Here is a 23,293-nt window from a genome sequence, read left to right as displayed (position 1 = left end):
TTTGATAGCCAGGGAGAGGTTTTAGCTTTGACACGTTTGGTTCTGAGAGGATTGGGGCTGTTGAGTAGGTTCAAGAAGGTTTTGTTGAAGTAAGCTGTCAAGGGGAAGGATACTTAAGGGGATCCAGTCTATTAGTTTTAGACAGTCGGAAAATATTTGAGGGTTAAAATTGGAAAGGTTACGGGTTTGAATGTAGTGGTGTTGCTTTTGAAGAGGAGAAGGGTGACGGTCTGCAAAGGTTGGAAGGTGATAGCTGAGAGGGTCTGGAAGGATTCCTGCATTTGAGATAAGGTTAGGATGGGATGCTAAGATCCAGTCAATGATGGTGCCAGAGGCTCTATCATTGTTTGGCCTGGTAGGAGAGTTTATTAGTTATGAGAAGTTAAAGAGGTAGACTGTTTGAGTAGGGGCTTAGGAGTTTATAGTGGTCCAGTTAATGTTCATGTCACCAAGGATATAGGTTTTATTTTTAATGTCAAAAGAGAACCAGGAGAAGATGTCTTCAAGTACTGGGATAGTATTGTCTGGGAGGGATATAGAGGGCAGCTATGCATATGGATTTGTGTTGACTGATTTTTAGGAGAGCTATAGTTATTTCGGAGTTGGTAAATTCTGGAATGTGATTGTTGCATGGGGTAATGGTATGGGAGGAGGAGTAGATAATGGCTACATCTCCACCTCTCTTGCTAAGTCTGTCATTGCTAATTATTTGGTAGGCAGCTGGTAAAATTTAATTGTCTTTTATAAAGGGTTTAAGCCAGGTCCCTGAGACGGCTACTATCTCAGGGTGGTTATGGGAAAACCATGCATCGAAGTTAGGGATTTTATTTTGAAGGCTTTGGGCATTGACTGTAGTGAAGCAAATGGATTTGGGACTGTGAGGGTGTGTGGGAGGGGGAGTAGAGGTCTGTGTGGTGGTAGTGGGCCCAGGGTAGGGATGGATGTCACCGGAGAGTAAGATGGAAATTTGGTGAAGAATGTGTGTAAGACAGTCTAATGTGAAAGGAGAGTTTAAGTAGTGGTATGGAGTGGGACTGTTTGTGTGGGGTCAGAGGAGTATGTTATGAGAGGGTGGAATAGGCAGGACTTTGTGTTTGAATGGAAGGGTTGGGTCAGAAGAGTAGAGTTCATGAGTTATGGAAGAGAAAGCTGGTGTGGGAGGTTGTTGGAAATTGGTTATGTAATGTGATGCTGAGGTATGGAAGGGGCAAGGAGTTGTGTAAGCTAATTAAGATAAGTAAGAGAAGTTAGCAGTGCTGAGAGTTCGACTTAGAAGATATGGTTTGGTATGGGGCATTGTTTAGCTTGAGAGGGTGAAAAATGGTAGTCTGTGTGGGTTAGGAGGGGGGTTGTGTGATTGGATAGTGGTAGATGTGGGAAGAGTTAGGGATGTATAAATGTACAGATAGTGGGAGTGGGTGGCAATTGGGGGCAGGGTAGGGGAGCAGAGTGAGTACGCAGGGCAAATGGAGTGGGCAGAGTCTCTCCCCCCCCCCCCCCAGCAGAGGTGAGCAAAAAAGGATCAGGAACTTCCAGTAAGTGTAAGTAGCAGTTATTGCCAATAGTTATATTTAACTTATTCATATGCTGAAACTTAAACTTGCCATTCTGTTACACTGTCTAAGCAGCAATTGAAGGTGACTGCCTAATGGCTTGTGAGATGGACTGTTAGTCTAGGAATAAGTGCTGTCAGATCCTTTCGGATCAGAAATTAGCTGCTAGCATCAAGCACCTGGAACTGGTTGGGGTGGCTGAACTGGAAGGAGGGAAGTTATGGAGCTCTGCTGCCACCTAGTGTTAAAGTGCTGGTGGTACAAGCAGACTAGAATAGGTATGGGGGTCCCTGTGAATGTGCACGCTATCGGGGAGTGCTCAGCACAGCAGTTAATTTAACAATAGATCCAAAAATAAAGATTTCAAAGACCACAGGAGCTTACATGCACATGAGGTGCGACAAAAAGCAAATTTCCCTGGAGAAAACAGTGAATTCTTTTAGGTGCAAGGCGAGAGTGGTATCACTTGCAGAGCTTTTAGGTAATTCCTTGGTTGACAGGGGAGTTGAAAGAGACCATGCAAGCTGGATTACAAGCAGAAAAAGGTATATTTATTGTCTAATTGTGGCTGAGAGGTGGAATATAAGCAGAGAAAGACAGGTAGAGTTATTGTTTAAGATCTATACAGACAGCAGAAGAACAAGAGAGAAGTACGTGTGTGAGTGAGAGAAGTGAGTGGAGCAGGGTGAGAGAAGGGGGGATAGAGGAGAAAGTGGATGAGAGTGTGCATGCGAATATGGCAGTACAAGGTAGGGTAGCCTATAGCAGCATATAGAACAGTAGAGTAGGGCAGCAGGATATTACAGTACATAAGACATTAAATGCAAATGCAAATTTATAAATGTAAAGCTCTATAATTCTATAACAACAGAAATAGTTGAGAACAAAACAATTGCAAGAATCAAAATGAAAACAGCCAGAACGTGCTAGTGTATGGTGAAACTGCAAATAAAACTTTAGTAGTGAATTAAAATATATTTGTTGTGAAAGCTAAATCAGAATGTAAAATGGCCAATACTCGTAAGTCTAGGTTAAAATAGCAAATTAAATCCTTAGCAGTGATTTAAATAAATTTGTTAGGAAACAAAATCAGAACAGTGATTCAGTAGCTCAGACCAGCGGACTGGAGCAACTTTACTGACTAACAGGTATACTCCACTCACTGATCGCTTCACATTACAGTCTAGTGCAACAGGTTTATACAAGAGTAATGAAGAGAAGTTAAGAATTATTCAGTAGAACTAGGATATATTTTCACAGCAAATGGCAGGTTACAGTAGCTAATTGCCAATTGAGGCTCTGAGTTGGTCAGTCAGCAAGTAATTGTGCAGGTAAATACGCCCTATCAGGGTGTATACTACTGGTGGCAAACCACACAGCTTCTAACAACAGCTATTACAAGTCATATACTAAGTACAAGAAATAAGTGAAAAAAACACCTTACCGGCTTGCATACTACACTGGGGGCCAGGGGACAATTGGAAGCCCTCTCTAAGTGGATGTGTTATTTTAAAAATGGCACAGCTGTGAATGGCCACTATAAGTAGATGAACGGGTGGGGGGGGGGGGGCTACAATGGTAATAGGGAGAGGGAGTTGCAGATCAATGGGCATGGGAGCAGGGTTGAAGAAAAGCACAAGGATAGGTGGTGATACATCCTTCCCCCAGCAGAGGTGAGCAAAAAAGTATCAGTAACTGCCAGTAAGTGTAAGTAGCAGGTATTGCCAGTAGTTATGTTAAACTTATGCATGAGCTGAAACTTAAACTTGCCAGTCTGTTACACTATCTAAGCAGCAATTGAAGGTGACTGGCTAGTGGCTTGTGAGTTGGACTGTTAGAGAGGTGCTGTCAGATCCCTTTGGATCAGAAAGTAGTTGCTGAGCGCCAGTCACCTGGAAATGGTTGGGATGGCTGAACTGGAAGGAAGGGAGTTATGGAGCTCTGCTGCCACCAAGTGTTAAAGTACTGGTGGTATGAGCAGACTAGAGTAGGTTTGGGGGTCCCTGGGAGTGTGCACGCTATCGGGGAGTGCTCAACACAGCAGTTAATTTAACAATAGATCCAAAAATAAAGATTACAAAGACCACAGGAGCTTACATGCATGTGAGGTGAGACAAAAAAAAATTTCCTGAGGAAAACAGTGAATTCTTTTAAGTCCAAGACAAAGGTGGTGTCACTTGTAGAGCTTTTAGGTTATTCCTTGGTTGGGGGGGGGGTTGAAAGAGACCATACGAGATGCACGTGAGGTGAGACAAAAAACAATTTTCCCTGGGGAAAACAGTGAATTATTTAGGTCCAAGGCAAAGGTGGTGCCACTTGCAAAGCTTTTAGGTAATTCCTTGGTTGAGAGGGAGGTTGAAAGAGACTGTGCAAGATGGACATGAGGTGAGACAAAAAACAATTTTCCTTGGTGAAAACAGTAAATTATTTTAGGTCCAAGGCAAAGGTGGTGCCACTTGCAAAGCTTTTAGGTAATTTCTTGGTTGAGACGGAGGTTGAAAGAGACCATGCGAGATGCACGTGAGGTTAGACAAAAAACAATTTTCCATGGTGAAAACAGTGAATTCTTTTAGGTCCAAGGCAAAGGTGGTGTCACTTGCAGAGCTTTTAGGTAATTCTTTGGTTGAGAGGGGGGTTGAAAGAGACTATGCAAGATGCACATGAGGTGAGACAAAAAACAATTTTCCATGCTGAAAACAGTGAATTCTTTTAGGTCCAAGGTAAAGGTGGTGTCACTTGCAGAACTTTTAGGTAATTCTTTGGTTGAGAGGGGGGTTGAAAGAGACTGTGCGAGATGCACGTGAGGTGAGACAAAAAAAAAATGTTTCCCTGGTGAAAACAGTGAATTTTTTTAGGTTCAAGGCAAAGGTGGTGTCACTTGCACAGCTTTTAGGTAATTCCTTGGTTGTGAGGGGGGTTGACAGAGACCATGTGAGATGCACGTGAGGTCTGACAAAAAACAATTTTCCCTGGGGAAAACAGTGAATTCATTTAGGTCGAAGGCAAAGGTGGTGTCACTTGCAAAGCTTTTAGGTAATTCCTTGGTTGAGAAGGGGGTGGAAAGAGACTGTGCGAGATGCACATGAGGTGAGGCAAAAAAACAGTTTTCCCTGGGGAAAACAGTGAATTCTTTTAGGTCCAAGGCAAAGGTGGTGTCACTTGCAGAGCTAATTCCTTGGTTGAGATGAGGATTCAAAGAGACCATGTGATCTTCTGCTTCGATTCTTCTAATGGCCAGTAATGTTGTTAATTTTTGAAGGCTGAAAGGTATGCATACACCTCTGAATTAAATCTCACACTCAGACAAAATCCCTGTTTCACATGGTCAACTCTACTACTCAATCAGCGCAGGTTAATTTTGTCTTATTATTTAGTGCTCTGCTGGGTGTGTCTCTTTGCCTTATTGCCTCTCTTTATCGATGACATGCCAGTTTATATGGGCTGTATCCTTCCTGTAGTGTGTTTTATTGCCAGACACATTTTTTCGAGTAGTTTCAAATGAGATGTACAGATAGCATATCCTTGTTTTTTTCTGTTTCTAGATGAAAGGTGTTACTATAAACACTGCAGGAATGGAGAACTTCTTGAAATACTTAGGGGCCTTTATAAAGTTCACGCAAAACTGATAGCATTAGTTACTCAAGTGACATGTAGTGTATTTTGTCCAATCTTAGTGCTGCAGGAGAATTGACTCAGTGGATTACCTTTGGAAAAGGCTCTTCTGTACATGTAGAGTGGTGTTCTTAAATCCCAGTTGGACCTCAGGAGAGCAATTACAAAATCAGCATTATGAAGGTAGAACTTGGGGGACAGGGGACTCAGAGTATTTTTATATATATATATATTTTCAGGTCGAAGCATTAGCTTTCATTCATTTCCTTGCTATCTCTTTCCATTTGGCTGAGGATTTTGGCAGTCAGGCCACTAGCTATGGTGTCCTGGGGGCAGCTCCTTCATGTAGAGTCATGCCCTCTGGGCTTGTTTATTTGGATGGTTGCTGCTTTCATTGAATTCTTTATAGTCAGAAAGTGTTTTTTTTATGAGATGTGATGGTAGTTATTGTATATGTGGAGTATCCTCTGAGATAGTTTGCAGTTTATTCATTCTATGAAGGATGGGCAGAGCTAAAATTCATCATGGAATATCAGCTGGATGTGTAGTTCTGGGAAAAGAGCTTGCCTTTTCTCACATTTAGCCATTAGTGCTGCTCATACTGCATGCCTGCAAGAAACTTGTCTGCAGAAGGTGGAACATAATATCAGTTTGGAGTTTCTTTAGAAAGCATTGTTGGCAATGAAAGGAAGAGGTGCTGATGTTGGGGTATAAATCTTCTGGGTCTCTGAGGGTTGTATGTGATGTTGCACTTAAATATGTAGTTGTTAGTGTACTGCAGATATATGCAGCCTGGAAATGTTTACTAATATGACTGTTTGCCATAGACAGCCAAAAGAATAGGCACTCAAAGTACCTTTATTGTATATTAGTGGATAGATATTACAACATTAAATATTCTTCTCACCACAGTGCACTCTGAGACCCAATGAAACTAAATCAAATAGATGACAACCTTGACTGTAAAAAGAAAACATGCTACATCATGCCATTCTGCGGTATTCAAAAGAGATATGCAGGGACAGTAATACTGTAAAAAACACAAACTTTTTTTGAAAATTTTCTTTTTTTTTGGCTAGCTATAGTAGTCCTTTAAGAGTGTGTAGCTTTGTTATCATATTAAGACTATGGTATAATAAACTGCTATATTAACAAGCTTATTTTATATTTGTATATTTCAATGGGAAGAGAAAACCATATTGAAAATTTTAATCTGTTATGTGCATTTTGGGCTTTTGTGCTATACATTAAATGTTTCAGGTTTCTGTCTGTTAGGTTTCTATCAAGGATTTCTTTTAAATTAAAAAATGCAAAGAGAAAGACATTGGAGTTTTTTAAGAAAAAGAATTCTACAATGTACATGAGATTAAAAAATAAAACACACAGTCTTTCACTAACTGTAACTGCATTTGTTGTATCCGAGAATCATTTTAACTCCTGCACTGTAAACATGAGCCACAAAGCATCATAGAAAATGATGAACTTTACATGACATGGGATCACCCATTACCAATAGTTCAAAAGATAGATGCTAGAAAACCGGATATAGTGGTCCAGGAAAAGAAGACAAAAGTAGCATTGATCATTGAAATTGCCACACCCAGTGACTACAGTGTCCTGCGCACAGAAAGACACAAGGTTATAAAATATAAGGATTTGCAAGCAGAAATGAGAGCAGTGTGGAAGAAAGATACCCAGATAGTTCCAATAATAGTAGGAGCAATGGGGCTTATAAAAAAAAGAGTCTAAAAATCTTATTTGGATACGCTACCAATGCATGTAACTCCGTACGAATTACAGAAGGAGTCACTACTGGGCACATTCTGGGTGCTGCAAAGAGCACTTTTGGCTGACAAAGAGTGAAACAATACTAATTTCATGAACTTTAACCATACTTTAACTTAGGAATGGGGTCCCTTCCCATCATGGTATTAGAAACCCCCAAAATTTGGAGAAATTAAAAAAGAAAGCTGGAGTATGTTACTTTAAAGGTAAATAAAAACTAGATTATGAAATTTGCCTGTGTTTCATAACCCTTAGTAGATAAACTATATATTGTACTTATTTTTATTTTGCTTAATTCATTTAACTAGGTGCAGCTGCTAGTAGGTTTAGGTATCTTTTTTCACAGATGACCCAGAAGTACATAAGGTCTGTGTAAGAGATTTGTTGAGATTCCTATGGTATGTATACTGCCCACAGTGAATTGTAATAGTTGAATATCCTTAACTATCTTTTTTCTGTATTGCCAAACAGTGAATAGACTACCTCCATCCATGAACCAGTTAAATTTATCGATATTTGTTTTACATGTCAAAATACTTACAAGCATCCCTTTTCAAGACTATGTGGAACATACATAAATTATCTTTTTAATTGCAAATGTTTCAGTACAACATGTCAGAAATGTAGAATGACGCAAAGTTAATTTATATTAACATCTGCTTGAATTAAAAGGTGTCAAAATCAGTTCTGAATTTGTTGTTTACTAAAACCGAATCTGTATAAAGTTGGCATGCATTCCACAGAAATGAACATATTTCAGCACAATGGATCAAAATGTCTAGTGACAAAATTAATTTATAATGTAATCAAACTAAACAACCATATCACACTAAATATGGACACATTTCAGATCCACTATGAGTTCAAGAAGGAGAACTCACCATAAACAAAACACCCAATGCAAACTCCTCAAAATTATACCTGTCAGATTTGGTATTCAGATCACAGAAAACATCATTTCCTTTGCAGGGAGGCAATACCCACCCCCAACACACATCTCTGACACTTCCTTATATATATATATATATATATATATATATATATATATATATATATATATATACTAACTCCATGGTCACACAATACTGGGGAGAGGAGAACTCACTCAATAAAGTAAAACACTGTATTTTACAAACACTATCTTATGAAGTGCAGAGATCATACTAGGATCTGCACTTTGGGAAGTTTGCTTCATACAGTACTCCATCAGTTACTTAGATACTGAGTGATTGCAGATAATCCACACAATTTACATTTCCTCTAGTACAGTTGATCAGTACAAAACTGCCTGACTCCCAACATGTCAGTTGTTTTTAAAAGGGACACCACCTACATCCACATGTCAACCCTTAAGGTTGCAGTACCTCAGATTATAACCCTTTTAATAAAAAAGTAATTTCCAATCCCAATTGAACCAACCTCCTTCTATTTGCAGACTACAACATTTAATCAATTGCTAGCTTCTTTTAATTAGTTTACTCTCTTGAAACACTTGAAAATATTTAAAACAAATAAACAGCAAATGGACCCAGTGATGACAGCAGGACTAGTAGATAAATCTGTCTTTAATGCACAAATAAAACCAAGACATAAGCGCTTTCGTAGTTTCACTACTTCATCTTGGAAGGCCCCAGGTACCTATTCTGGCTGGTGATTGTTTTGTTTTGCTTTTTACTTGAAGATATTTCTTTACCTCCCTTATTTCCTGAAAAGATAAACATTTTTATCTCTTTTTGTCACATATGATGGCATCTGCTATAGACTCTGAACTTCTGCAGACAGCTTCTGTAGACTTGCATACATTACTCAGACCATGGTTTTATTGTCTGTAATGAAAGATAATGGCTTTCTATTTTCTACCAATGGTAGCTTTCATGTTTTCTAGGAATCATACGTCACCTGCATTTACATTTTATACTACTTGTCTTCATTTTATCTGATACTTTTTTAGTTTTTGCTGTTGATATCTCACCCCATCCTATAGTTAATTGTGAGAGAAACCACCTTTATTGGCTTCATTGAAGTTTTATTTCCCAGTGACATTAGTTTTGTACTTCTTTTGTACCGACGGTTATCTGGGATACAACATTGTGCAATGATGCCAATAACAAGTTCTGGTTTCATTACAGGCACAGTAGTGAAACTGCTGCTAAGTTATATGTATAGATCTGTTTCTTTGAGGCTAGTGCAGTCGAGGTATGTTCCTTTTCCCCAAGGTAAAATGACCCTAGAAATGATCATATTAAGAAGGAGGTGTATGAGGAGCAACTAGCTCCATGAGGGCTGCATGGGGACTCCCCACATTAAACTAAGATTGTACATTTTCAACAAAAATGGTTTGCAATTTTGCAAGGTTACTTTTGCAAGTTCCGCTATCAGTGGGTTTTTTTTTCAACAGGCTATATACAGGATAACCAGGTCAAGAGAAGATTTAAATGTTTCTGACCTGGAGTCATGTTATCATTTGCTTGTCTATTTCTATAACTTCATTAGTCTTTTTACAATGCTTCCCCACTCCCACTTATCATTCTTATTACACATTAGTGAGCTCTTTACAGGTGAACATAACATTTCTTTACAATCTCTCTCTCCTCAGTACTAGAACATTTTTTAAGATATCGATAAAATTTACAGCTGATAATGAATGCTAAGGTGTGCCATAGTAATTTTCTTTCTTATACATATGATATGTTTTTCTTTCTGTCTTTGAAAATAAAAGAAACTAAACAAACCAGGTTGGGAAGAAAGATTTACCAAGACCATTTAATAGCATTTAATAGTGCAGCTATCCCCCTGTGACTGTTATCACCATCTAGACCCCATCCCCGCTTCCTCCAGTATCAAGTCATATAGCACCAGTTCAGGTGGGTCTCATTCAGTTATTTACTCACTTATTTACCCAAAGATGTAGGAAATTCCATGGCTCTGCAATCTTATCTTTAAAATTATCTTCCCCTTCATTGCCCTTCTACAATGCAACTGCCACCACTCCTACCACACTGGCTCTTCTTCTTTTGCTGAAGCTTTCAACCTATTCTATAAGTTCAAATCATACTCTCTCTCTCTCTTTTTCTACTCAAGACAGTATAGAGCAAAAGTTTCCAATCTACCCTCGCAGTTAGACTCCATTCATTCCAATTTATATTTTATGTATGAATGCATGTATGTATTTATTGTTATTGTCTGAACTGCCCCAACACCTTGATATTCTTTTTAGCCATGTACCCAGAAAAGAACACACTATTCCAGCTGTAGCATTACCAAAGTTATACAGAAAGTTAGAAAGAAACTCAGCATCTTTAGACATAATGTCTCTGCTTATGTACACTAACAATTTATTTGTTTTGACCACAGTTGTTCTGTACTTTTGCAAAGAAACTTTAAATGATGCATGCTTATCTCTAAATCCTTTACCTTATAAACAAGTAATCTCTGTGGTATCCCCGAAGTCTCAAAACAAACCATTAAAGTGTAGTGGGTACAAAAACAAAACAGTGTAAGAAACTTCTCTGTGTGGAAGATTTTCAGTCCATATATTTCTAGTTAATCACTGTATATTAATCAGATCAGACAACAGTAGTAGAAGTAGCGAACGTAAACTCGTCTTAAGTCAAAACAAAACAAAAAGTAATAATAGAAAATATATAATTGTACAGCATTACTAAGTATTTGAAAGTAATCCAAGCAAGGCAGGCAGTCTGTTTCCAGTTGGAAATCCTTTATTAAGTATACAGACAAGCGATCCAAGTAAAACAAAAATAGAGTAATAATTTCCTGACAAGCTTTCTTTTTGAAGGAGACATCCCGAATATTCTGGAGAAACATGAACTCATGTGGCAATTAAAGCTGAACTCTTTTAGGAAGCCTGGTTAAACTATTACTGTTCAATTAAAAGTGCACTGGAACTTAGAAAATTGCCACATTGTTTACATGACTAATTGTATTTTATTTTATTTTATTCTACAAATTGGTTTTAAATACCATTTTAAATCAGTTGAAATTTAAGTGTGCATTTTATTTCCATCATCATACATACATTTTTTCTTATTTTTATTTTTTCTGGTTCTTTTTCCCACTTTATTCAAAATGATATGTAATAACAATACTAACTAATTATACAATTATATAGGTTTTTAGGGTTCTTGTACACAGACCTAAAGAAGTCTAGAAGGACGAAAGTGATCTTTGTTAACAATAGGTTATGAAAATAGAAACTGATTTTTACGTGCAAAATGTATATGTATATATTTATATATATTTTTGATTGCCAAATGAACTAAGGTTGATATTTTTCCAGCCATGTAGTATATTGTCTTGAATAAAATCACAGACATAAAAATCTACTTAATAATTTGGTTAAATAAGAGGTACCACATCATTATAAATGTTATTTAAAGTACATAAGGGTTATATATTATTATGACAGCTACTAGGTAGGGCAGGACCAGCTCAAATGTCACACTGATGGGGGAAGGGATGTGAATTTAAGATGTGTACCAATAACACTTTGTTTTACAGCACAATAAACCACTCCCATGCCTGATAAAAAGTATATATATATATATTTAGAAAGCTAGTGAGGAAATTATTACTCTATTTTTGTTTTACTTGGATCGCTTGTCTGTGTACTTAATAAAGGATTTTCGACTGGAAACAGACTGCCTACCTTGCTTGGATTACTTTTGAATACTTAGTAATGCTGTACAATTATATATTTTCTTTTATTACTTTTTGTTTTGTTTTGACTTAAGACGAGTTTACGTTTGCTACTTCTACTACTATTGTCTGATCTAATTAATATACAGTGATTAGCTAGAAATTTATGGACTGAAAATCTTCCACACAGAGAATTTTCTTACACTGTTTTTTTTTTTAAATCCCTTACCTTCATGTCCCTTATAAAATGTATCACAGGTAAAAGGTTTAGAATATTTTACTCTTTCTACTGCCTTTCATGTTTATATGTCATGGCAGCTAAATATATACATATTTCTAAAAAAAATTCCTCTCCACTGCCTCCAAAATAATTTTCTGGCTAGCAAGATACCACAATCTATATAAGGAATGCAGTTATGTTGCAAACAATAGACTTTTTTTTTAGAATTATTTAGGTCTGGTAAACATGTAGCCAAGATTTGTGGAACTGTACACCAATTTGTAAACCTGTTTCTAAAATGTAGCCTCCCCAACACAGAATGCTTTTTCAGTACTGAAGTAAAAATTCCTGACATGCTGGGCTTAATTAAAAAGTCCATTCAACAAACAAGGCATTTTGCAAAAGAAGCCATTTAATATGCAAATATAACACAATAAAGTAAAATAAAATATGGCAAACAACACAGATTTTTTTAATTTAAATTCTAGCACATCTCATTGTGCAAAATAAATAAATATTTTTTTAAGTGTATACCACGCCATGCATTGAGGAACGATGGCCAGACCAATGAAGTTAGTTGCACTTAAGAACGAAACAAAAAGAGAAAAAAAGAAACAAGTGTGTGCGTGCGTGTGTGTGCGTGCATGCATGCGTGTGTGTGTGTGTGTGTGTGTGTGTGTGTGTGTGTGTGTGTGTGTGTGTGTGTGTGCGTGTGTGTGTGTGTATGTGTATGTGTGTGTGTGTGCCTGTGTACTCTAAGATTTCATAAAAAATCCAGAGAAATGCTCTAAGAACTATGCTACACTGAATTTCTTTGAAGACTGAAGTTAATAAACAGTTTTCAAGATATGAACTATTCTTCAGTGTTGAACTTTTCTTCCATACGTTTGTTTCTAAAAATCAATGTTTACGAACATGAAATATATATATTCTGTATGTTTTATACATCTGATTTCTGCATTTTTGTCACTGAAGTACTCATATTTCCTATTACTCAACCATCATTGGCTCTAGATAACTGTCACTGTTGAAGTGACACCCCAATCCCTTTTGCAAAAATGGGAAAAACAGGTTGTGGATGGATGGATTTATCCAGATTACCACTTGCAACCACTTTCAGTGTTCTCTCTATTTGTCCATTAACATTTTCTATGTCATTCAATGTTATCCAGATCTTGCCTTTGCTATAGTCTCATTCTGTTGTAGTAAGCACTCCTCCACATACCCACTGACTAGACAGATCCAAAACTATACCAGTGATGTAGTTACAGCAGGTATAAGGATCCTATAACCAACTGAGCTGATGGAGACAAGCCAATCATTATCATTGCTTTCTATTCTCTGTACCTCTGACTGAATTTCTGGCATGATGACCATAATTTAGATGCCCTTTAGCCATGCTATTAGACTACAATTACCTTAAGGTTACTGTCTACAAAGGTAGTGGACATAGTTTAAAACTGAGATGTAAACAGTTGTGAAGAACAGTTGTCAAGCATGGTTTAAAACTATTACATGTATAGACAGAGTCATTAATGAACAGATTCTATAACAATCCTTTTACAGTAACTTTTTTCTGTTTGAGGCATAACATTCTTAATAAACATACTTCGTTACAATTTGTTAATTGTGTTTGCCCAGCAGGGCCACAGCCCATTTTAGAGGGAGCCAGGTAGAAAACCAATTACAAACAGATTACATGAATTATTAAGTTTTCCATACATGTGAAAAATCAAATCAAGAAAACCAAAGATATTTACAATAATAATATGTATGTGCATGTACAAGTTAATTTAGGTGAGACACGGATAGTGTATGTATATAATTGCTCTGAACAAAATAACTTAATAACAAAAGAACAGACAACTATAGCAAGCTTTCATACATACAAATGCTTCATTAGGCTTAAATAATATAACTAAAATCGCCATATACAACTGAAAATTTAACAATCACATGTCACAAAAGAACCACTAAAAATGTATCTCTTAATTTGGCTAAGCAGAAGAATGGGTTTTAAAGATAGTGCTTTGATGAGGCCAGAATATCTATCAGCCCTAAATCTAGAAATTTATTTATAATCAGCATTTTCAGTGTAAGTTATTATATCACCTCCCCTTACGTTGTATTTAATTATTTGAAATTCAGCAAGACTAAAACTATGTACCTTACCTTCCTTTATAATATGTTTACTGAGTACATCAATTCATAGCACCTTCTTAAATTGGACTGATGCTGACAAATTCTCTCCTTACATTTCTTATTTATTGTTTTTGTTTTTCCTAGATAAAATGCTCTGCAGGCTCCACAAAGTGTGATATAAATCATATTCTCACTATCGTAATTTGCAAAGGGGGCTAGTAAAATCTATATCTAAAACTGGATGTTTAAAACATAAATCCTTGTAGATATATCTACAAAACTACATGTATAACTGGGATGTATTCCCCTTTTTTTTGACTAGATGTCAGAGCCACCACATTTCTCTGCTCTTTATAGCAGATCACCTGTTTCAATGATTTTGATTTCTTAAAACTAAAAGAAGGTTAATCAAAGACAAGCCCCCTTTTCCATAGATATTAGGATATGCCAATCCTTTTTAATTATATTTTGCAACTGTTCCATTATCTTATCATATGGTATAACATACCTAATATTAATACTTCCCCTTTCAGATGAATTACACTATGTCAAAACGTTTTTGAAAATAATGGGCCATCCCCCTTATCTCTCCGATCCACTATCATAGGTTTCATATCATCCACCTCATATTATCCACCTCTAATGGATGATAACCTCTCCAAAAAATCTTCAGTTATTTCATTTAACGTCTGTTCCAATAAGTTATCTGATGTATTCAACAAGTAACATCTGTCCCTTTAAAAAATTCTTAAAAATAAAACTGGGATATAAACTATTCCTGTGCAAGTAAGTGTTTTTCCTAATTTCTTTTTTAAATATAGAAGTATCTAGTCTCCTATCCCAGCCTTTGCTATCTTAATGTCTAAAAACTCACTGTTGGAGTTTGAAGCTATAACTTTAAATCTTAAAAAAATCAACAGTATTAGCCATGTACACTACCAGTTTATCCAAATCTTGTTCAGCCCCCCAACATAAAAAACTAAAAATATCATCAATAAATCTCCTATAGAAAAGGATATCAGACTAATAGCAAGTATTGGCATTTAAAATAAATTGTTCTCCCCACATATGCATGACCAGGTTAGCATAAGTATTAGCTACAGGAGTTCAAAAAGCTATCCCCTATTTCTGCAATAATACTCTCCTTGAAAAATAAATGCATTCTGTGATAGAAAATATCTACCAAATAAGTATTACTAATACATAATTTGTTTTTATTAGTTTTAAGTGTTAAAAATGGTCTTATTGTCTCTATTCCATGGGCATTCAGTTTTATTGTAAGCAAAGAATTCAGATCTAATGTGGCCAACATATATGAAGCCCTTCCCATGATTTATTTCTACCAAATGTATAATTGTTTCAAAAAAGTCTTCACTATCTTTAATAAAGCCAGGCATTAAAAAAATAGATATTGTTTCCGTGAACCTCACGAAAAGACTATTGGTCTCATATGGAGAATTTCACACACATGTATGGATCTTGGTGCAATCCATAATGCATGGGAAGAGTAGGCTGTTCCACATAAAAATAGTCTAACAATTCAGGGGAAACCATGGCACTGGAATATAGATCATTAACTTCTTTATAAACCTTTTATATAATCAGCTCAATCTCTCTCCTTCATATCTGTGAATTAGTATCAGTTCATTCAATAACAATTGAATCAAATTCATGTAAGCAGAATTATCCATCACTAGTACCGCACCACCCTTGTCAGCACATTTAATCACAGCGTCCTTGTTTTCAATAAGTCTATGTAATACCTCTGTTTCTTTAAAAGTCAGATTTGAGCCTTGTGTTTTCATACTGCCCAAAAACAAGCTATACATTTCTTACATACAAAACCTTTTCAAATGCTTCAATAGTTGGACTAGAAACTAGAATAAAAGTAACTGATTAACAAAAAGGCTGTCCAGTTGCCCTGCACTGTGAGACCCTGTATCGGTGAAATGTTAAAATGCTTTCAGCTAAACTAGTGTATGTTAGAGTTGTATTTAATCTGTCCTCTAAACTGAAGACATATTTGCTATGGCCTTTTACTGTAAGCATGCATACTACTGCACCCCCCATTTCTCTTCCTGTTGTACTCCATAGACAATTACTTAAAACTACTTTATTCTCTTGGAGAAGGTTTACCTATGTACCTGCAGCCCATACTTGTAATGTTTTCCCTATAGAAGTGGTGGTCCTTGCAACCACACTGTACTAGATTAGTAGCACAAAATTTCTAGTTATTAGGAAGATACTGCAATACACTGACCTGGAATTGACTGAGCTTGGTTTTCCTGACTGTTTTCTTGGAAGCCAGCCTGGTCTGGTTTTCTGGACAAAAATTTTTTTTATCAAGAATCTCCGAGCAACCCATATTCCAACCCAAAGAAATTCTGTCACTCAATAAACAAATTACTATCTACAGGGTACCCCACTTCACCAAACCTATTCCCTAACAGACCTTCTAGCAAAACTGCAATTCTACTTAATTTTTAAATTGAAACAATAAAAAAGCTTACTAAACCAGACACTCACGATATTAAGCCTCCACCTTCCATCTCATCTCCTCATTCTCCTTAGCACCTGTAGCAACTTCCTTCATCAGATCACTTCTTAAACTCAAACCCTGTTCCCCATCAGCCGACAAACTCACTCCATTATTTCTCAAACATGCAGCCAGATCCGTATCATACCCTGTATCTACACTTATCAATAGGACCATCCAAGAAAATACAATACCAGATAGCTGGAAAAAAAGTCTTCATAACATCCATCCGCAAGGGAGGAAATTCTAGAGAACCCTCAAATTACAGGCCTGTTGCTATATTATTCCCCTTATCCAAGATACTGGAGAAATGTATACATAGACAAATACTAAACCACCTTACAGGCAAACCTAATTGCACCCACAAAGCATGGTTTCTGACCCTCACAGAGTACTACCACTGCCCTCCTATTTTTCACACACAACATTACCCAAGCCAGAGATAATAATAAACTTATATCAGCTCTATTCCTCAACCTATCCAAAGCCATTTGATACTGTTTCCCATCCCATTCTCCTAAATAAACTTTCCAACCTACAACTCTCTACCTCCACTACTTCCTGGTTTAACAGCTACCTCTCAAACAGATATCAGTATGTCAGATTGCAAACATCCTTCTCCCCTTTCTGTCTTGTTATGACTGGGGTACCCCAGGGCTCTATCCTGGGCCCCCTACTTTTTAATATATTCACGAATAACCTCCATGTCTCCTGCCGCCACACTACCTTAATACAGTATGCAGACAATTCCATAATTATTAATACCTCCAACAATATACAAAATCTCCACACTGTCACTCAGCAATCTCTGCACCTGGTAGAACAATGGTTAACTGAAAACAACCTGCTTCTCAACCCCAAAAAGACCAAGCTCCTCCTTTTCCTTCCAAAAAATCTCCATCCAGCTAAAGAAAACTTCATCATCTCATCCTTAGATAATACAATTATCACCGCCGACTCAAACACCAAATTGCTTGGTATTACTATAGACAGCCAATTAAAATTTGACCTACATATCTTAAACTGGATCAAAAAGTCCAATCAAAAACTAGGTCTTCTGTACTGCAACAACAAATATATACCTAACAAGTCTAGATCTATACTAGCTCAAACATTTATTCTATCATCCCTACTATATGCTACTCCCATACTTACTAGCCTCCAAAATAATCTCTTCACCAAGCTAGAAACTGCCTATAACAAGATATCCAGATTCACAACCAGTAATAACTACAAATTCCATCATTGTATATCCCTGAAAAGTTTAAGATATCCTGATCTCCCCAACATGCTTAAAATATCACAACTACAAATTGCACATAGCATCCTAAATAGCCCCAACTCCTGCCCTGCCCTTACATATATACTTACACCCTACACACCCAATCATGACCTCAGACGCACACAACAAAACCTACTTCAGGTGACCAACCCAAACATAAATATTGGAAAAATACTTTACAATCAATCAGTTGCATACTCATGTCACAAACTTCCATTGCCCCTTTACTCCACTACCAAAAGTGGCGAATTCAAAAAGCAACTAAAATAAATTTTCAACATGCATGGATCTGTACTTGTCAGGAAATAACCTAATGGATTTTTCTTCTTCTCTCAATTAACATATCTGCCTGGTATTTCCTATCTAAACTGTCTACACATATTATTCTCTCTGCAGTTAGTACCTATGCTTTTAAATGCATCTTTGATTTACTGTGTCATGATGTTACGCTGAATTGTATATTACATATTAGAAAATATATTTTTTATTTTAAGGCATTTGCTATATTTCCTTGTATATAACTTAATGTTAACAAAATTTCTCAAACATATTGCTACTGCATTCTCAAAATATTATGTTTTACTTGTAAATATTCCTGTTGTATATTTCTCTTTCTCTGTTTTTGTACTGTTAAGTATCTTACAACTTGAATTGTTAGTTTTTTTTTCTTATTTTTACTAGTTACTTTCCTGGAGCTTTTCTCCTCGAGTCTCCACTGGAAAAGGTCTCTCTGGGCCCATTTGGGCTAACCCGGTTAGCAAATGTAAAAATAAATAAATAAATAAAATGGAGTGACAACATCCATATCCAAAATTCTTGCAGTGCTGTCAGAATGCATGTATTCAGAGCAGTCCTTGTATTGAGCTACTTTAAGGCCCTTAACAAAGGGTGTCCAATCTATTGTGTAATGTTGTACAATAGGTCTTTCCTTAACATAGACTTTGTATAGTGTAGCATTAAGTGAAAATCACTAATGCTACACTATACAAAGTCTATTGTGTAATGTTACTATTAATCCAAATGGTAGTCTGACTAACAGCAAGGCTATTAGGAGTGTCCCACAGTGTCACCAACTAAATATGCAAGTACTCTCAGAATGTAAATATGTCTCACAAATATCAGCCACAATGAAATATTTAAATATATTTAATAATAAAAAAATAATAAAAGAAGAAGAAAATACTCAGTATATAATCAAAGTTGCATCAGAGTTTGAAATCACAGGAAATATTTAAAACAACATTGCAGGACAGTCTCAAACAAATAAAGAAAACATCTAAGTTATATTTCACTATATTCCTGACTGTATCTAAGAGAAATTACTGTACCCTAGTTAACTTACTTACAGAGCAACAAGGCAGATGTGTTTGGTGGATGTTCTTGTCAGGTCAAAGACAAAATATAAAATGCCCAGTCTCTCTGTCACAGAGACTTCTTAAATAATATCCCAAATATTACTGCTGGGGTAGCTTGTAGAATGACATCACTTCTTGTCATATGACTCCATCTCAGGTGAAAACCACCACTGATGCAGCTGGTAGTATTCAGCATCTACCTGTGAAATACATAGACTTCAGATCTTTTGGCAAATGGTGGAAGTTGTAAAATAATTTACATTCCTTCACATTTAAAGACAATACAAAAAGAAACTTCTAGTTCAAGACATTATGCCTCCTATTGCACTGAAACTGAAAGATAACATCTCTTTTTATGACCCAGCTATACAGTAATTCAATATCAACTATTCTTCTGAAGTTAACTTCTTGTGTTGTAATTTCCATTGTTAAAATATATACATCTAAACAGTTACAATAGTGTATATACATTTCTGCTCAGTACTTTACAAAATATCTCTTCCGCACACGTCTGTACAATATGACATACAGTTCTAATACAGCTGTAACACAAGTATCTTACATGAAGCTTGTCGACATTCACAAATGACACATAACCATTTATAAAATTCTAGCTATCTGGGCTGGCAGTATCTCCTTTCGTGACATGTGGTACTACTATATTTGAGTTGATTTTTAAGAGCAGCAACTGTCTGTATAGGTTTTATCTTGTAAATAACTGACGAACCATAGGACTTGATCACCTTAACCAATGTTCCAGAGTTAATGGATGAGAATGTGACTTAAGCCAAAGGCTTATGAAAAAAGGGGAGTTATAAAACCATTATCTTAATGAGCAGTTATATGATTAATTATCTCTATTGATATTGTCTGTGTTTTGTGTTGGCACAAAATCTATGTTCTGCATTTGTGAGCCAGCTGTATGCATTTTGGTAGCCCATTAATTGGGTAAGTATGACTATTTCAAGCTGTTTGGAGAGTTGGCAAAGAATGGAAAAAAGGTCTGTTTTTCTGTTTTCAGCTTGTCATCACCCCTGAATCGAGGCATTAGCTTTGATTATTTGCATACAGAAAGGAAAATGAAAAAAAAATGGCTGTTGATTTTACAGTTAGTGAATAGGCAATGATGTTTGAAATTAGCTTTAAAAACACAGGTTAGAGGTTATCATTGGATATAAATTCATATTTTTATAAATACTTGCAGCAATATTTTAGTACCTTTCATTGAGATTTGTATGAATATAAATGTTTAAGTTGTTAATGTGGTAACTGGTGAGTTCGGTAGTTGCAAAGGTAATGAATATTTCTTTTTTTTGCAATCTGATTTTTATTAGCATTTTTAAAGACACAAATACAGAATCAATTACAAGTCACACAATGCAAATAGGTTCAAAACAAATAAGTGAAAATACTTCATACAACCTGCTTAGGAACAAGTACAGTCAGTCCTAATATAACAAAGAGAAATATTAACCTTCATTAAACAAGTGATTAGGATATTAGCAGACATAGATGTAACAAAATTTGGATATTAGCAGACATAGATGTAACAAAATTTACTGACAGGTATTTATTTATGCAGGTGTGTGAAGGTGTATCAGTACGCCTAAAAAACTATTTGATTTAACTATATACAATATATACATACGACTGTCACTGAATGAATGGGTGTTAGTATAAGGAAGCTAGATGTAGGAAAAGATATCATAGGGGGTTGTATTATTTGTAATCATTCAAGGGTTCTGATGGAGAAATATATTAAAGAGGAAAAGTATTTACAACAGAATTAATATTCCACATGAACTAAGTGAATTAGAAACAAGGGGAATAAGAAGAGCCCCGAAGGAAAAGAAGGAGGGATGGAGGTCTACTAAAGTAGGATATTGATTGAGAGCATCTTGAAGGTTATTCCAATATTTCTGAAAGTAACTTAATTTCTTTTTGCTTGTTGTCTTTAGTTTACTTGCCAAAACATATTTAACAGCCATCGACTGGAAGTCTTTCCAAGACATTTTGGATCTGTCTAGCCAGTTTAAAGTAATGTAAGTTTTGAGGAGTGCACACAATGTCACAATAATATGTTTAGTTTCAGATTTAAATGAACCTGGAAAAATATTTAATAGTGCCATTTCCCAGGATAGGATTGACTTCATATATCCCATTTTCTCCAGTCGTGCTCTTAAGGAGCACCAAAGTTTATACACATTTTTGCAGGACAAGAAAATGTGGAGCATGTCTGCAACTGAATTAGGGCAAGTTGGGCATAGAGGTGCGGTGTTTGGGTTAATTTTATTTAGGAGTGACAGTGTGTGATAGGTGTTATTGTTTATCATGAGCTGGGTATAGATTAGTTTTTTGAAGGGGGTTAATTTTATTGTTGCATCAATTGCATCGAGTTTTTGGCTAAGTGTAATTTCCCTGTTTTGTCCATCCCAGTATTTAGAGAATAATATATTATCTTGGTGTTTTATTTTTGTTACTAGTCTATAGACCTTGGAAAGCATTTTAGACCTTGATAGAAGTTGGGTTATTAGTGTCTGGTAAAGTTGGTATTCCGGGGGGAAACTGACATCATGTCAGTGACCAAAGATATTAGGTATAGTATTTGTTTAATGATTATATAGTATTTTTTATTTCCTGCCAAAGAGGATATGATGTCATTAAATGGTAAGTCTTTGACTGTATAGAAGTCCCAGACTGTACAGTTCCTAATGAGAGGGTAACTATCAAGATTTAGCATGCTGTTACCCAATTTAAGATTTGGATTAAGATGGATTGGTTGGGCCATCGTTAGAGAGTGTCGCAAACCAAGGGATGTTATCAGTTTTTGAAAGCCATTGATATTTTTTATTAATATAGGCTGAATTTTATATTCTTTAAGAGTTTTAGTGTTAAGAAGGACAATTGCTCTAGGATTGAGATTGGATGCTTTTATATGTGCATTGTAATTTTTTATCCATAAGGGGTTCCAGTCCTTGTTTGATTGTCGGAAGTTAGCAATCTGTATAGTACGACTGGCATTAATTATATGGTAATATGTTAGAAGGTCTGGTAGGGCCAGGCCTCCTCTATCTTTGGGAAGTGTAAGTTTGTTGTAGCTGATTCTAACATTTTTAGGGTGTCAAATAAATTTCCCCAGTGTAACATTTATTTTCGAAAAAAAAGTGTTTGGAATGTTTTGGTTAAAAAGAAGTTTGGGGAGAATATTCATTTTTATAATAGCTACTTTTAAGAGAAGGGATAGGTTTAGACTCTTCCATCTTGTGAGATCTTCAATGACTTTAGACCATGTTTTGTACAAATTACCATTAATTAGCTCTTGTTGAGGGTGAGCAAAGGTTATACCCAAATATTTTAGGGAATAATTAACTTTGATTGTTGTTTCTGGAATAAAGAATTCTTTGTGACCAAGGGGGTTTAGCGGAAAGATTATTGATTTGTTTGGATTAATGGCGTAATTTGAGATTTGTGAAAATTTGTCTATTGAACTTAGAATTTTTTCAAGTTCTGTTGAGGGAAGCTCTAGATAGATGTTTAAATCATCTACAAAGGTGGTATATTTCACTTGTATTTTATATAAGTAGATTGAGTGGTGGAATGTTTTCTGGCTTAGCTTTAGCAATAGTACTTCAAGATAGATATTGAACAGGTAGGGGAGAGCGGACAACCCTGTCTTGTACCATTTATAATCTGAATTGGTATGGAGTTTTTTTTTATATTGAGGGTAGTGGAGGCCTTAGTGTAAAGGGTTGTAACCATTTTGATAAATTCATCAGGGATGGAGAAGTGTTCCAAGGTTTTACAGAGGAAGTTTAAGTTTACCCGATCAAAAGCTTTTTGGGCATCGACAGATAGTGCATATTTGGGGGATTTGTCAAGATTTGTTATATATGTTATGGCTTCAATGGTTAGAGTATTATCCCAAACATGCCTATTGTTCATGAAACCCAGTTGATCATGAGATATAATATGTGATAATACGCTTTTTAGTCTATTTGCTAAGATAGATGATAGAATCTTTATGTCAATGTTAATTAAGGCAATTGGATGGCAGTCATTTGTGCTAATGTTATTGTCATTTGATTTTGGTATAAAAATGGTCTTGGAATTGTTGAGATATAGATCGGATATACCAAACTGAATAATGTAATT

This window comes from Protopterus annectens, chromosome 7.part0, assembly GCF_019279795.1.
Source record: "Protopterus annectens isolate FY-2018-M chromosome 7.part0, PAN1.0, whole genome shotgun sequence".
NCBI classification, from domain to species: Eukaryota; Metazoa; Chordata; order Ceratodontiformes; family Protopteridae; genus Protopterus; species Protopterus annectens.
The sequence above is the reverse complement of the archived record's forward strand: the minus strand, read 5'-3'. Positions refer to the sequence as shown.